The sequence below is a fragment of the Canis lupus genome, chromosome 1, assembly GCF_011100685.1.
Source record: "Canis lupus familiaris isolate Mischka breed German Shepherd chromosome 1, alternate assembly UU_Cfam_GSD_1.0, whole genome shotgun sequence".
NCBI classification, from domain to species: domain Eukaryota; kingdom Metazoa; phylum Chordata; class Mammalia; order Carnivora; family Canidae; genus Canis; species Canis lupus.
This window is the reverse complement of record NC_049222.1, coordinates 5,397,181-5,409,693: the sequence shown is the minus strand read 5'-3', so window position 1 is coordinate 5,409,693 and position 12,513 is coordinate 5,397,181. Positions and strand designations below refer to the sequence as shown.

Genomic DNA, 12,513 nt, shown 5'->3' with positions numbered 1-12,513 from the left:
TTTTGAATGGTTGTATCTTCATTCTCATTAGTTTCCATGAATCTTTTTAATTCTTCCTTAATTTCCTGGTTGACCCATTCATCTTTTAGCAGGATGGTCCTTAACCTCCACGTGTTTGAGGTCCTTCCAAACTTCTTGTTGTGATTTAGTTCTAATTTCAAGGCATTATGGTCTGAGAATATGCAGGGGACAATCCCAATCTTTTGGTATCGGTTCAGACCCGATTTGTGACCCAATATGTGGTCTATTCTGGAGAAAGTTCCATGTGCACTTGAGAAGAATGTGTATTCAGTTGAGTTTGGATGTAAAGTTCTGTAGATATCTGTGAAATCCATCTGGTCCAGTGTATCCTTTAAAGCTCTCATTTCTTTGGAGATGTTGTGCTTAGAAGACCTATCGAGTATAGAAAGAGCTAGATTGAAGTCACCTAGTATAAGTGTATTATTATCTAAGTATTTCTTCACTTTGGTTAATAATTGATTTATATATTTGGCAGCTCCCACATTCGGGGCATATATATTGAGGATTGTTAAGTCCTCTTGTTGGATAGATCCTTTAAGTATAATATAGTGTCCCTCTTCATCTCTCACTACAGTTGAGGAAGACACAAAGAGATGGAAAAATATTCCATGCTCATGGATTGGCAGAATTAATATTGTGAAAATGTCAATGTTACCCAGGACAATATACACGTTTAATGCAATCCCTATCAAAATAGCATGGACTTTCTTCAGGGAGTTAGAACAAATTATTTTAAGATTTGTGTGGAATCAGAAAAGACCCCGAATAGCCAGGAGAATTTTAAAAAAGAAAACCATATCTGGGGGCATCACAATGCCAGATTTCAGGTTGTACTACAAAGCTGTGGTCATCAGGACAGTGTGGTACTGGCACAAAAACAGACACATAGATCAGTGGAACAGAATAGAGAACCCAGAGGTGGACCCTGAACTTTATGGTCAACTAATATTCGATAAAGGAGGAAAGACTATCCATTGGAAGAAAGACAGTCTCTTCAATAAATGGTGCTGGGAAAATTGGACATCCACATGCAGAAGAATGAAACTAGACCACTCCCTTGCATCATACACAAAGATAAACTCAAAAAGGATGAAAGATCTAAATGTGAGGCAAGATTCCGTCAAAATCCTAGGGAAGAACACAGGCAACACCCTTTTTGAACTCGGCCACAGTAACTTCTTGCAAGATACATCCACGAAGGCAAAAGAAACAAAAGCAAAAATGAACTATTGGGACTTCATCAAGATAAGAAGCTTTTGCACAGCAAAGGATACAGTCAACAAAACTCAAAGACAACCTACAGAATGGGAGAAGATATTTGCAAATGACGTATCAGATAAAGGGCTAGTTTCCAAGATCTATAAAGAACTTATTCAACTCAACAGCAAAGAAACAAACAATCCAATCATGAAATGGGCAAAAGACATGAACAGAAATCTCACAGAGGAAGACATAGACATGGCCAACATGCATATGAGAAAATGCTGTGCATCACTTGCCATCAGGGAAATACAAATCAAAACCACAATGAGATACCACCTCACACCAGTAAGAATGGGGCAAATTAACAAGGCAGGAAACAACAAATGTTGGAGAGGATGCGGAGAAAAGGGAACCCTCTTACACTGTTGGTGGGAATGTGAACTGGTGCAGCCACTCTGGAAAACTGTGTGGAGGTTCCTCAAAGAGTTAAAAATAGACCTGCCCTATGCCCCAGCAATTGCACTGTTGGGGATTTACCCCAAAGATACAGATGCAGTGAAACGCCGGGACACCTGCACCCCGATGTTTATAGCAGCAATGGCCACAATAGCCAAACTGTGGAAGGAGCCTCGGTGTCCATCGAAAGATGAATGGATAAAGAAGATGTGGTTTATGTATACAATGGGATATTACTCAGCCATTAGAAATGACAAATACCCACCATTTGCTTCAACGTGGATGGAACTGGAGGGTATTATGCTGAGTGAAGTAAGTCAATCGGAGAAGGACAAACATTATATGTTCTCATTCATTTGGTTAATATAAATAATAGTGAAAGGGAATATAAGGGAAGGGAGAAGAAATGTGTGGGAAATATCAGAAAGGGAGACAGAACGTAAAGACTGCTAACTCTGGGAAACGAACTAGGGGTGGTAGAAGGGGAGGAGGGCGGGGGGTGGGAGTGAATGTGTGACGGGCACTGGGGGTTATTCTGTATGTTAGTAAATTGAACACCAAAAAAAAATAATTAAAAAAAAAAAGAATAAAAGGTCTCCTTGGACTTTCCAGCATGCCTATCTCCTAGTCCTGTGGGAGATTATGCACATCAGCAGGGCCCTCATTCTGCACAACTCTTTCTTCCACACTTACTTGTCTACCTTTAGACATGTGAGAGCCTACCTTGTAGGAGAGCAGGCTTTCCATGGACACACTCGGACCTCGCAATTTAATTCAGCAAAGAAACAAAAGATCATATCACAGCACATGGAAAAGAAAAAGGATGTTCATATTCTGACATTTTGCTCTAGTGAAATAATCTCCAAATGCACAGGATGGGTATGATTGGAGAAAAGAAGCCAAGAGTGGGCTCTATTGGGCCAAGGATTTCTTCTGTGCTCCCACACCTGTTCAGAGGGTTACCCATGTCATCAGGGATGAGTTTGAGAAATCAGCTCAGGCCACATTTGCCATTATTTTTGATCTTCAGAATTTTCTAGAGGTTGGCATTAGGGACCCTAAGTATTTCTGTCTAAGAGTTGAAGCACTTCTAAGAATCCCTCCTGGCTCAAGCAGCTATTTCAAATCTCCTAAAAGCAGCAAATTTGGCAACACTGTGAAGCAGCCCGAGGTTAATTGTTTACTTTGGACAGATGCATCAAAGATTAATCCAGAGTGGCATTTATCTGTTGTTCATTGGACACTAGTGGTCAAATGTGCCCAAGCTGGGCAAGATACCCACAAGGGGAAGAGATCCCAGAGACCACGAACCACAGTAATCCTCAAAAGAAAGCTATTTTCAGTCAAGACTCAAAAGCCTATCTTTCCCATCCTATTTTTTAAAATCATGATATGCATTGTAAAAGTTGTGCTTTCCTCAAACCCAGGCACAGCCACTCAGAAAATTGTGCTTTTGTTGCATCCTATCCATGGGCTGCTCCCTTCCTCAGAATTTTTCTGATTATGAGAAACTGATTCAGTCATTCTTCCTCAGGATATTGTCAGAGTTTCTTGGAAATAGTCCTTTCCTGAATAACTAACATAAGATTAAAAATTGGCAAAGGTAAAAGATGGTAGGGAAGACATTGGAAATGTGTCTGCCGTCAATTCACAGCCCTGTTCCAACTTGCACAAGACCTATTGCAATGAAGGTTATCTGGGTTTTCTGTATCCAAGATAATGTATGACATGGCTTCACATTTAGTGTTCACTGGAAGAGTGGCAAAAGTCATGATAGAGGTCTGGTCTGGTCGACAATGTTCCCTTTGGATTAGAGGGAAGATTTCCATGGATGCTACTTTCAGTAGAAAGCTGTAAGAAACAGAATGGGGAGCTCTAGATTCAAAACTAGGGCTCTGAGCATCAGAATTAGAACCCAAGGAGGAGGGTGGCCTGGCAAGGACAGTAGTGAAGGGCAAGACAGAAGATGCAGCCCCACTTGGGAACAGCGACTCATTGTTAGGAAGGCCTGGGTCTGAGTGTGTCTCGCATACCTGCCCCTCACACACTAGCTCCTCACACAGTTCTGGGGAATTTGCCCCAAGCTCATAGTTGGCACTTCAACTGGAAGTGCCAGGCTCCTCTGTAGGAACACAAAAGCTAACTCAGGGGGCAGCTGGGGTGGGCCCTGGAGGAAGGAGCTGCAGGAAGACTCCCTGGGCCATTCAGAATTGGCCCTTTATTTCAGTAAATCCTGGGGGATCATGAATGCCTGTCTGAGAGCCCCCAGAGACAGAGACAGCAGCTGGGACAGTCAAGTCACCAGATGTGCAGCTCAAGTCCTTCCAGAGAGAAGTTGGAAGGCTGGGGGGGTCTTCCCTGGAGCAAGCGGAGGATGGGGAATCATGCAGACTGTCAACATCATTGGGGATGTCTGAGGTCTTTCTGCGCAGTGGGGGAGATTTCTCTCCAATGGCTAAGGGATCAATGATGGTAAGAAGAGGACTGAGCAAATGTGCACACAGTGTGGCCATGAAGGAATGGCACAACCACGGTGGTGGGAAAGCCTCCAGGCCCAAGGCTGAGTCCACCTCCTGGGACCCATGTGAGGGAGTGGGAGGGACAGGACAGCCCCAGGAATCCCACTGAATGACTCCCACTGTCACAGCAAAGCACTTTATTTCCCCAGGAGGGCCTCAGTTTGGAGACTGGGCTCATCAGGAATAAAGAGGACAGAATAAGGGTCAGTTAGATCCCAGACAAGAGCTTTCTTTTGATGTGACTCATTGTACATCTTTTATTTCTTTTCCCATGGGACGAAAGGGACACATTTAAAAACTACCATTTTATTATTTTATTTCCAATAGATACCTTTCGTCATAAGCATCTGTAGTGGGTTGAGTTGTGCCTCCTACGAGGATGTGTCCAAGTTCAATCCCCGTGGACTCTCTGAATGTGATCTTATATGAAAATGGGATCTGGGATCCCTGGGTGGCTCAGCAGTTTAGTGCCTGCTTTCGGCCCAGGGCGTGATCCTGGAGTCCTGGGATCGAGTCCCACATCGGGCTCCCAGCATTGAGCCTGATTCTCCCTCTGCCTGTGTCTCTGCCCCTCTCTCTTTCTGTGTCTCTCATGAATAGATAAATAAAATCTTTTTTTAAAAGAAAGAAAATGGGATCTTTGTAGATGTGATCAAGTTACAGTGAGATTGCAGGAGCTTAGGGTGGGCCCCAATCCAGTGATTTTCCTGATAAGGGGAGAAGTTCAGGTGCAGAGACACACAAAGAAAAGACCTGGTGAAGGCCGAGACAGACTGGAGTGTTGGGTCTGTAGGAAAGAGAATGCCAGGGTGGCCAGCAACCCCCAGAAGCTAAGAGAGGCATAGAAAGGATTCTCCGGAAGGAAGAAGCAACCTGCCTGACACTTGATTTCAGATTTCAGCCTCCAGAACTGTGAGAGAATAAATTTCTGTTGTCTTAAGCCACCCAGTTTCTGATCATTTGTCATGGCAGCTCCAGCAAACTAATACAGTGTCATTTGCATTTTTCTCAAAACTCATAAATTATAGGGTTATGAAGCAGTGGTTAACTCAGTCATCACTTAGGTGAATTTAGTGCATGTACTTGTCACCCACCGTTTTGTCCATTACTTTACCTCTGTCCTCCGTAATTCCTGTCTCTGACCCAGCTGTCACCCTGGCCTGAGACATGGTACTTCCCTGTGTCTCTGTCTCTCTCTCCCTCTATCTCTCTGTTACTGACTCTCTGTCTCTGTGTCTTTCTCCCTTCTCTGTGTCTCTGTCTCTGCCCCCTTCTGTCTCTCTCTCTCTCCCCCCCTCTGTCTCTGTCTTTCTTTCCCATCTCTCTATTTTTGTCTGTCTCTGTGTCTCTCTCCTTGCTCTGTGTTTGTCTCTGTCTCTCTCCCCCTCCGTGTCTCTGTCTCTCTTTCCGATCTCTCTGTTGCTATCTCTCTCCCTTCTATGTGTCTGTCTCTGTCTCTTTCCCACTCTGTTTCTCTGCCTCCCGGCCCCATGCTGCATGCTGAATGCAGGGGCATGAAAACAGGGGGCTCAGCTCAGCCCTCAAGCAGCTTATCCCTGGAAGTTCTTCCAAGCAATATCTCCATTTGTCAGGCCGGGGGTGGAGCATGAAAAAGTCATTCTGTCTTTATTTCCAAAACAGAAGAGAAAGCATGTACATGACAGTCCTTTTATCAACAGGAAATAGATGCCAATCGCTATCTTTCTCTTAAGATAGCTCCTTTTTAAAAGAAGGCAGGTGAAGAAAGGTTCAGATGAGTAACAAAGGAGTAACGCGGGTCTGGAAGCGGAGGCAGGGTTGGGCATGACTGCTGTGGGCCACCAGCACCTCCCAAGTGTTTACTTGGAGTAGTTTACCGGGCACTGGGCCCAGAGGGAGGAGAGATTCCAAACAGATCAAAAAGTAGCTGATACTTACAAGAAAGTCACCACTAATACAGAAGGAAGAATTCCATCAAATTAAGTTTTTCTGAACTTGAGATGTCCTTGGGGACACAATAAACAAATGAAAAAGAGAACACATGAGAATACTCACAGGAGAAAACCAAAAATAAGCACAAATCAATATGTACAAACCCTTGCTGAGTTGGGCTAACTGAAAGGCCAATATTAATTAGTGAAAGGTCTGAAAGATAGAATCTCACCTAAAAATATCTGTTCATGGCTCTCAGGTTCACCAACCTGTGCCTGCCAATAACAGGAATGAGAAACCAGTATAGTATGCCCAGTGATCTACAAGTTTAACTGGATCTGGGTTCTGAAGAGTACATGGAGAGAGTGTGGGGTGGTCCTGGCAAGAACCCAGGGTCTAGACCGGGAGCAGTGGGATTCCAACAGCCGGGCTCCGGGAACCTCACACGCCTCACAGAATGAACCAACGCCATCAGGCAGTTGAGAGTCCAGGCCAGGAGGCTGAGGTGGGGTTCCAATCCCAGCTTCTTTGTAGCCAGCTGTGTAAATGTGGGCAAGTTGCCTAACTGCTCTTTGCCTCAGTAGATGGCCATGATGGTAGCACCCTGGCCCACGGGGGTGCTGGGAGGCACACAGTAAAGTTAGCCACTTCAGCACCGCCTCTGTGACATCTTTGTAACTGTGGCTGGACAAAGAGATCCAGCCAGAGCAGTGACTGTAGTAACCCCACAGGCCTACTGTTCACAGCCCCCCTTGAGCCAACTGTGATCCCAAAGCCTCTCCATAGAACTGGACTTTCCCCCCCATCCCTGGGACCCTCTCATCCAATCTCCTGGCAGAGTAAGCAACCCACGGTTATCCCAACTAGGGCAAAGCTGGCCCACAGTGTACCATCTGCCGCCAAGTGGCTGGCCCCGAACAGAGGCCACCAGACAGCAGTGGTGGTGGTGTCTAAACCTGCCGTGGTGTGGGAGCCATGCTGACAGCTTGTGTCTGGCCATCATGCCCAATGCCCTGGACGCTCCATTCATAGCCCACTCTAAAACATTGGAACCAAGGACAGAGGCTGGCTGACACCCATGGAGCAGGCCCCCTTTAGGACAGATGTCGTGTCCTCAGTGCTGTGTTCTTGGGCACCATCAGCATTTCACAAGGTGCTTACATATGTTTCTACTGCTATGAGACCACTGACATTCTCTTCCTTCCCTGGTGTGCCACCTGTCCTCATCCTTCGGGTCCTTCACCAATAGCCAAGCCTGACATGGGCTAGAAATCTGCAAACACACTAGTACCTGGAGCATATTCACTTCATCCAAAGGGGATGACTGAGTGCCCCACACTGCCCCTGACTCAGGCCCCAGTGTGGCCCATTCTCTTCTAGCTCCCCAGTATCAAGCCCACTATCTGGGAACTGGGCCCAAGGGTTTCTTAGCCACAGCTGTGAGCTGAGGTGTCTCTGCAACAGAGACACACAAGTGCACGAATGTGTTCATGTAACTGGGCCTCTAGACCTGCTTGGGAGTGATCTTCAATGTAGGATGTGATCCTACACCTGCCTGGCCCAGTGGCTTGACAGATCTGACAATACCCAGGCCCCCACAGACGCTTCCAGCCATGCTTTCAGGCCAGCAACGTGATGCCTTTCAAAGTGGGGAGTAACTCCCTGCTGCAGATGTGCTCTTGCTCCAGATCTTGAGGGGTCTGCACTGACTCTTCCGTTTGGGGATTCCCAGACCTCTACCCAGCACCTCCATCTACCATGGATACCTCTTGAACCATCAGACTTGCTGAGTCATACACTATGATCAACAGAGCTGTTTGCACTGCAGCTGGACCTGCTGCAAACCTCAGTTTTGTTCTGGGAAAGTTTCAAAACTGCAAACATTTGAGTCACCTGATAAATGGGTTGAAACAAGACTCTGCTTCCAAATGCCAGAGAGTCTTACCCAGCAAGATGCCTCCTTCTTAATAGCAGGGAAGGTGAATGCAATCACTTGCCACTGTCATTTACCTGAAAGAGGATAAGGCGATATCCCCCCAGACAATGGGCCCCTAAAATTTCCTCGATGTGGCAGGCCACTGACTCCGCATGGGGTCCATCTCCTGCCTCATGCATTTGTGTCTTCTTGAGGTTTTCCAGGATTCTTAAAGGCACCAGTGTTTGTCCGTCTTGCTTGGGTTCCCATACTACTTTATTGAAAGGTGTGTCCTCTGAGCCCATTCAAGGAACATAATTCTGATGATAGATTTTCTGCTCTCACATAATCAACACATCCCTACATCTTTTCCACCCTGAGCCTCCCTTCTGCTCCCTTCTCAAGACTACACCAAGGCATTTGGAGATCTCTAGGTCATGTCTGTAGTGCGTGATGTGTCTCAGCTTCAAGGGCATACTTAGCAGCACCGCGGGACCTGCCCCAGTGTCTGTGGAAGGATGCTAAATCACAAAGCAAGGCAAATGCTCTCATGCCTGTCATCGTCTCTTACCTGCAATTTATCCCAATTCCTTGTCAGCGCAGCCTTAATCATTGTGATACATGTGATCCAGTTCTAGAACACCATCCCTACCACCACTTTCCCCTGGTCTTTTCCAGAAAGCATACCCAGAGACATACCTCAGTGCAGGTACTACTTGGAGACACATGATATCAGAAACAGAAGTGGGGGCTGAGAAGCACAGAACAGGGAAAGAAAACTAACACACAGCAGTGTTTTTGAGCTGTTCACCATCGTGGACATGAGCTCAATTCCGCTGAGACCCCCTGAGAAATGATGTGGAAAGTGCATCAGGACTGTTCAGAAAAAAGGAAAGCTTATCCACCAGCTCAGACTTCATTTGTCAGTTGTGACCCAATAGGTGTGAACCCCTATACTGTTGGGTTTGCACCTGAGTCCAGGTGCGAACCCCTCACACTGCCAGGTTTACATCTGTGCCCCACACCTCGCCTCAGAGAAGCCATGGAGCAGAAAGAGTATGTCATGAATCCATGTGAAATTTCATTAGGTTACATTGTGTGGAGTCATTTCCAGCAATATGAATGGAATAGAAGATAAGCAAGCAGAGAGGATGTGAGGCACAAGCCATGTCTGAGCTAGGAGTATAGAAAATTAGATATAAGAAAATCAAAGAGGCAAAAAAGATAGTAATAGTTTTTTTGTACCATCCAAGTCTCATAGCAGAAGGAATCTATTCGTGGACCTAGATACAGCAGGTTACCCTCATGTGCCATGAAAATTTGAGTCATGTGACTGACTCCCCTTGCTCTCAATTCCATGCTCACCATGCTCACTGTCTAAATATAATTTGGCCTCCATGTGACTCAGCTTCAGGAGAATGCACTAGAGAGAATGTGATTTTCTTGTCCTTACGGCAATTACAGTCTTCATTATAAATTAATTAGGGCAATAGGATTTGATACATCAGGCTCTTGTGAACTATGAGACTGAGTCAGCACTCTCAGGGCCAAGAACCACAAACAAGATTGACTTTTGAGACCAAAATGCTTTTGCTGTGAGCAGGGAGAGAAGGGGGAAGAGAGAATTTTCCAGGGGTCCAAGTTACTAAGGTTCTAATGAGCCTGGAGGAGAGGGGCTGGTGAAATTGCATCATTTGACTTTATCTGTGTCGGTGGATTGTTAAATCTTAGAAAATCTCAAATTATAACATCCACTAGCTAAAAGCCTCCTTTGATCTTTGTAGGTAAGGCCCAAGAGAAGGTAGCATGCTGTATACAATGACTCCAGAGAAGAATTCTGTGCATGTGTGTGTGCAGAACACTTAACAGAAGATCTACTCTCTGAACAAATTCTTAAGTGTGCTCTACAGCTTTGTTAGCTACAAGCAGGTGGAGCTCCAGGGCTTATTCATCAGGCATCACTAGCACTTTCTACCTGCTGGCAGTGACTTCCAGTTCCCTCGCCCAGGCCCCATATCTACCAACCTACCCTCCTGTTTCAGTGAGTCTGACTACTTTCGATCCCTCAGATCCCTCACGTAAGAGGGATTGGGCTGTTACTTGTGCTTCTGTGTCTGGTTTATTTCTCTTAGCACAATATCCTCCAGGTTCATCTTTGTTGCTACAAACAGCAGGATTTCCGTTTTTTAATCCCCTTTGCATGGATGTACCACATTCTCTTCATTCATTCTGTCCATGGATATTTGAGTTGTCCCCGTATCTCAGCTATAGAGAGCAGAGCTGCAAACATGAGAGTGCTAATATCTCTTCAAGGTCCTGATGTCAATTCTTTCAAATAACCAGATATGGAACTGCTGTATGATATGGTAGCTCTATTTTAATTTTTGAGGAACCTCCACATCTGTTTTCTACAGTGGCTTCACTATTTTACATTCCCCATCAGTGCACAAGGGTTTTAACTTCTCTACATTCTAACACTTGTTATCTTTTGCTGTTTTTTTTTTAATGATAGCCATCCTAATTTGCATGAAATCATCTCTCATTGTGATGTTGGTTTGCATTTCCTGACAATTTTCCTGATGATACAGGACCATTGTTTCATATATGTGTTGGCCACTTATATATCTTCTTTGGAGAAATGTCAATTCAAGTCCTTTGCCCATTTTTAAATCAGGTTCTTTTTGCTGTTGAATTGTTGGATATTCACCTGTTATCAGACACATACAGTTTATAAAAAATCTCCCATTCCATAAATGGCTTTTTCACTCTGCTGTTTCCTTTGCTGTGCAGATTTTTAGTTTGATGCAGTCCCATATGCCTATTTTTGCTTTTGTTGCCTGTGTTTTTGATGATATATTCAGGAAACTTAATCATTGCCTAGACCAAAGTCATGAAGCTTTTCCCTAGTTTTACTTGAAGAGTTTTATAGATTCCTGTTTTACCTTTAAAGCTTCAATCCATACTGAGTTGATTTTTGCATATGGTGTAAAAGAAGGGGAAAAAGAATTTCATTCTTTTGCATGTGAATATCCAGTGTTCCCAACACCATTTGTTGACTACGGATGAGGATTCTTGAAGGCTAATACATTGGCCTCCCCTGGCCTTCAAGTGAGTCTTTTAATCGGTGTTTTTACAACCTGAGAATGTGCAAAAACAAGCCAGAAAGGAGTCAGAACTTATTATATGCAAAATACTACACATAAAAGAAGGAAAACACAAGAGCAGAGGGAAAGAAAAAATACACACTGTGAGGTGAAGATGTGAGTATGAACAGCATCATATTGGGGTTCCAGACATTCTGATTTATGTTCAGAATCCTAGGGCCATAGCACATCAGCCTTCAGAGTATAATTTGCAATTCATATAATAGCCATGAGAGCTTTAGATCCATCCTATCTCCCCTTGCTTTCACATTTCCTCCTGTTTCCATTACAAAAGAGTAGCCACCTTGGCCAGAAAAGAAAGAAAGAAGGGAAGGGAAGGGAAGGGAAGAGAAGGGAAGGGAAGGGAAGGGAAGGGAAGGAAAAGAACTCATTTCCCAGATCCTGATAAGAGGATTGAAGTTCTTTTGGTAAGTATAGATGTTTTGTCGCTATTACAGAAAAGGGTCCATTTGCCAGGAAAACAACCATGCCCCTCTGCTATCTACAAGCATCCTACACTTCTGGGTATTTGGGCATAAAGGGCTATTTAAACAAGCACTTCTATTGCTTTTAGGATGTGAAGCAATAAACAACAGCTGTGATTATTTAAATGCTGAAGTGGAACTGAATCAGTTTAATTAATCACAAAAGACATTTACTGCAAGTAAGCTGCAGAGGCAAAGACATGACTGTGATTATACCAAATGGGGGAAACCAGAGAACGTTGCTCTTAAATTCCTTGGAAGGGGTTTGAAAATACAGATGTATCTGCCCTTCTCATTTGCCCTGGTAATTTATTGTACATATTTCGAGAATATATTGAATGCAGTCAAAAACGTTAACTGGATAGGAATGAGTGAAAATCACAAGAATTTCACGAAGGTAGAGAGTTTCTTCCTCGATAATTCAAAATGAAGAGTAGAGATGAGCCTTCTTAGCAAAGATCTTGAGAAAAATTATGATGGTTAACCTGACAGAGGATGAAGCAGAGAGAAAAGAATCCTTATTGTCAAGATATTCTTAGACAAAGCGTTTCATAGAGTCTGTTTGGGTATTAGCTGTAGAGGTAGGATTGCTAGATAAACTTAAAATTTTAAGGGGCAAAACATGCTGTTTGTTGCTTATCTAAAATTTAAATTTAACTGGAAGTTCTGTATTTTTTCTGCGCTATACCTGGCAACCCAACTTAGAGGTCACTTAGTCTAACTGGATGACTCTCCCAATAAAAGATAACATGTACTGAAAGAGTTGGTACGCTACTTAAGTATTTCGGCCACTTCCAAGAGTAACATGTGTCACAAAACAAGAAGGGAAATATTACATGTGCAGGGTAAATTAAGTGCAT

The 12,513-nt window shown here is 44.1% G+C and overlaps 1 long non-coding RNA gene across 3 annotated transcripts in view; it reads right to left on the bottom strand.

Annotated features, from left to right (window-relative positions):
- Positions 1-333: 333 nt before the first annotated feature.
- LOC119875952 overlaps positions 334-12,513 on the bottom strand; it is a 53,477-nt gene continuing 41,297 nt past the window's right edge. For 2 of the 3 annotated variants that reach the window (XR_005353318.1, XR_005353319.1), the window contains 2 exons: positions 6,117-6,183; positions 339-393 (listed from right to left, as the gene is read on the bottom strand). This is a non-coding gene — a long non-coding RNA (uncharacterized LOC119875952). Of the gene's footprint in view, positions 394-6,116; positions 6,184-12,513 lie in introns of all 3 variants that reach the window. The other variant, XR_005353320.1, reaches the window with a different exon arrangement.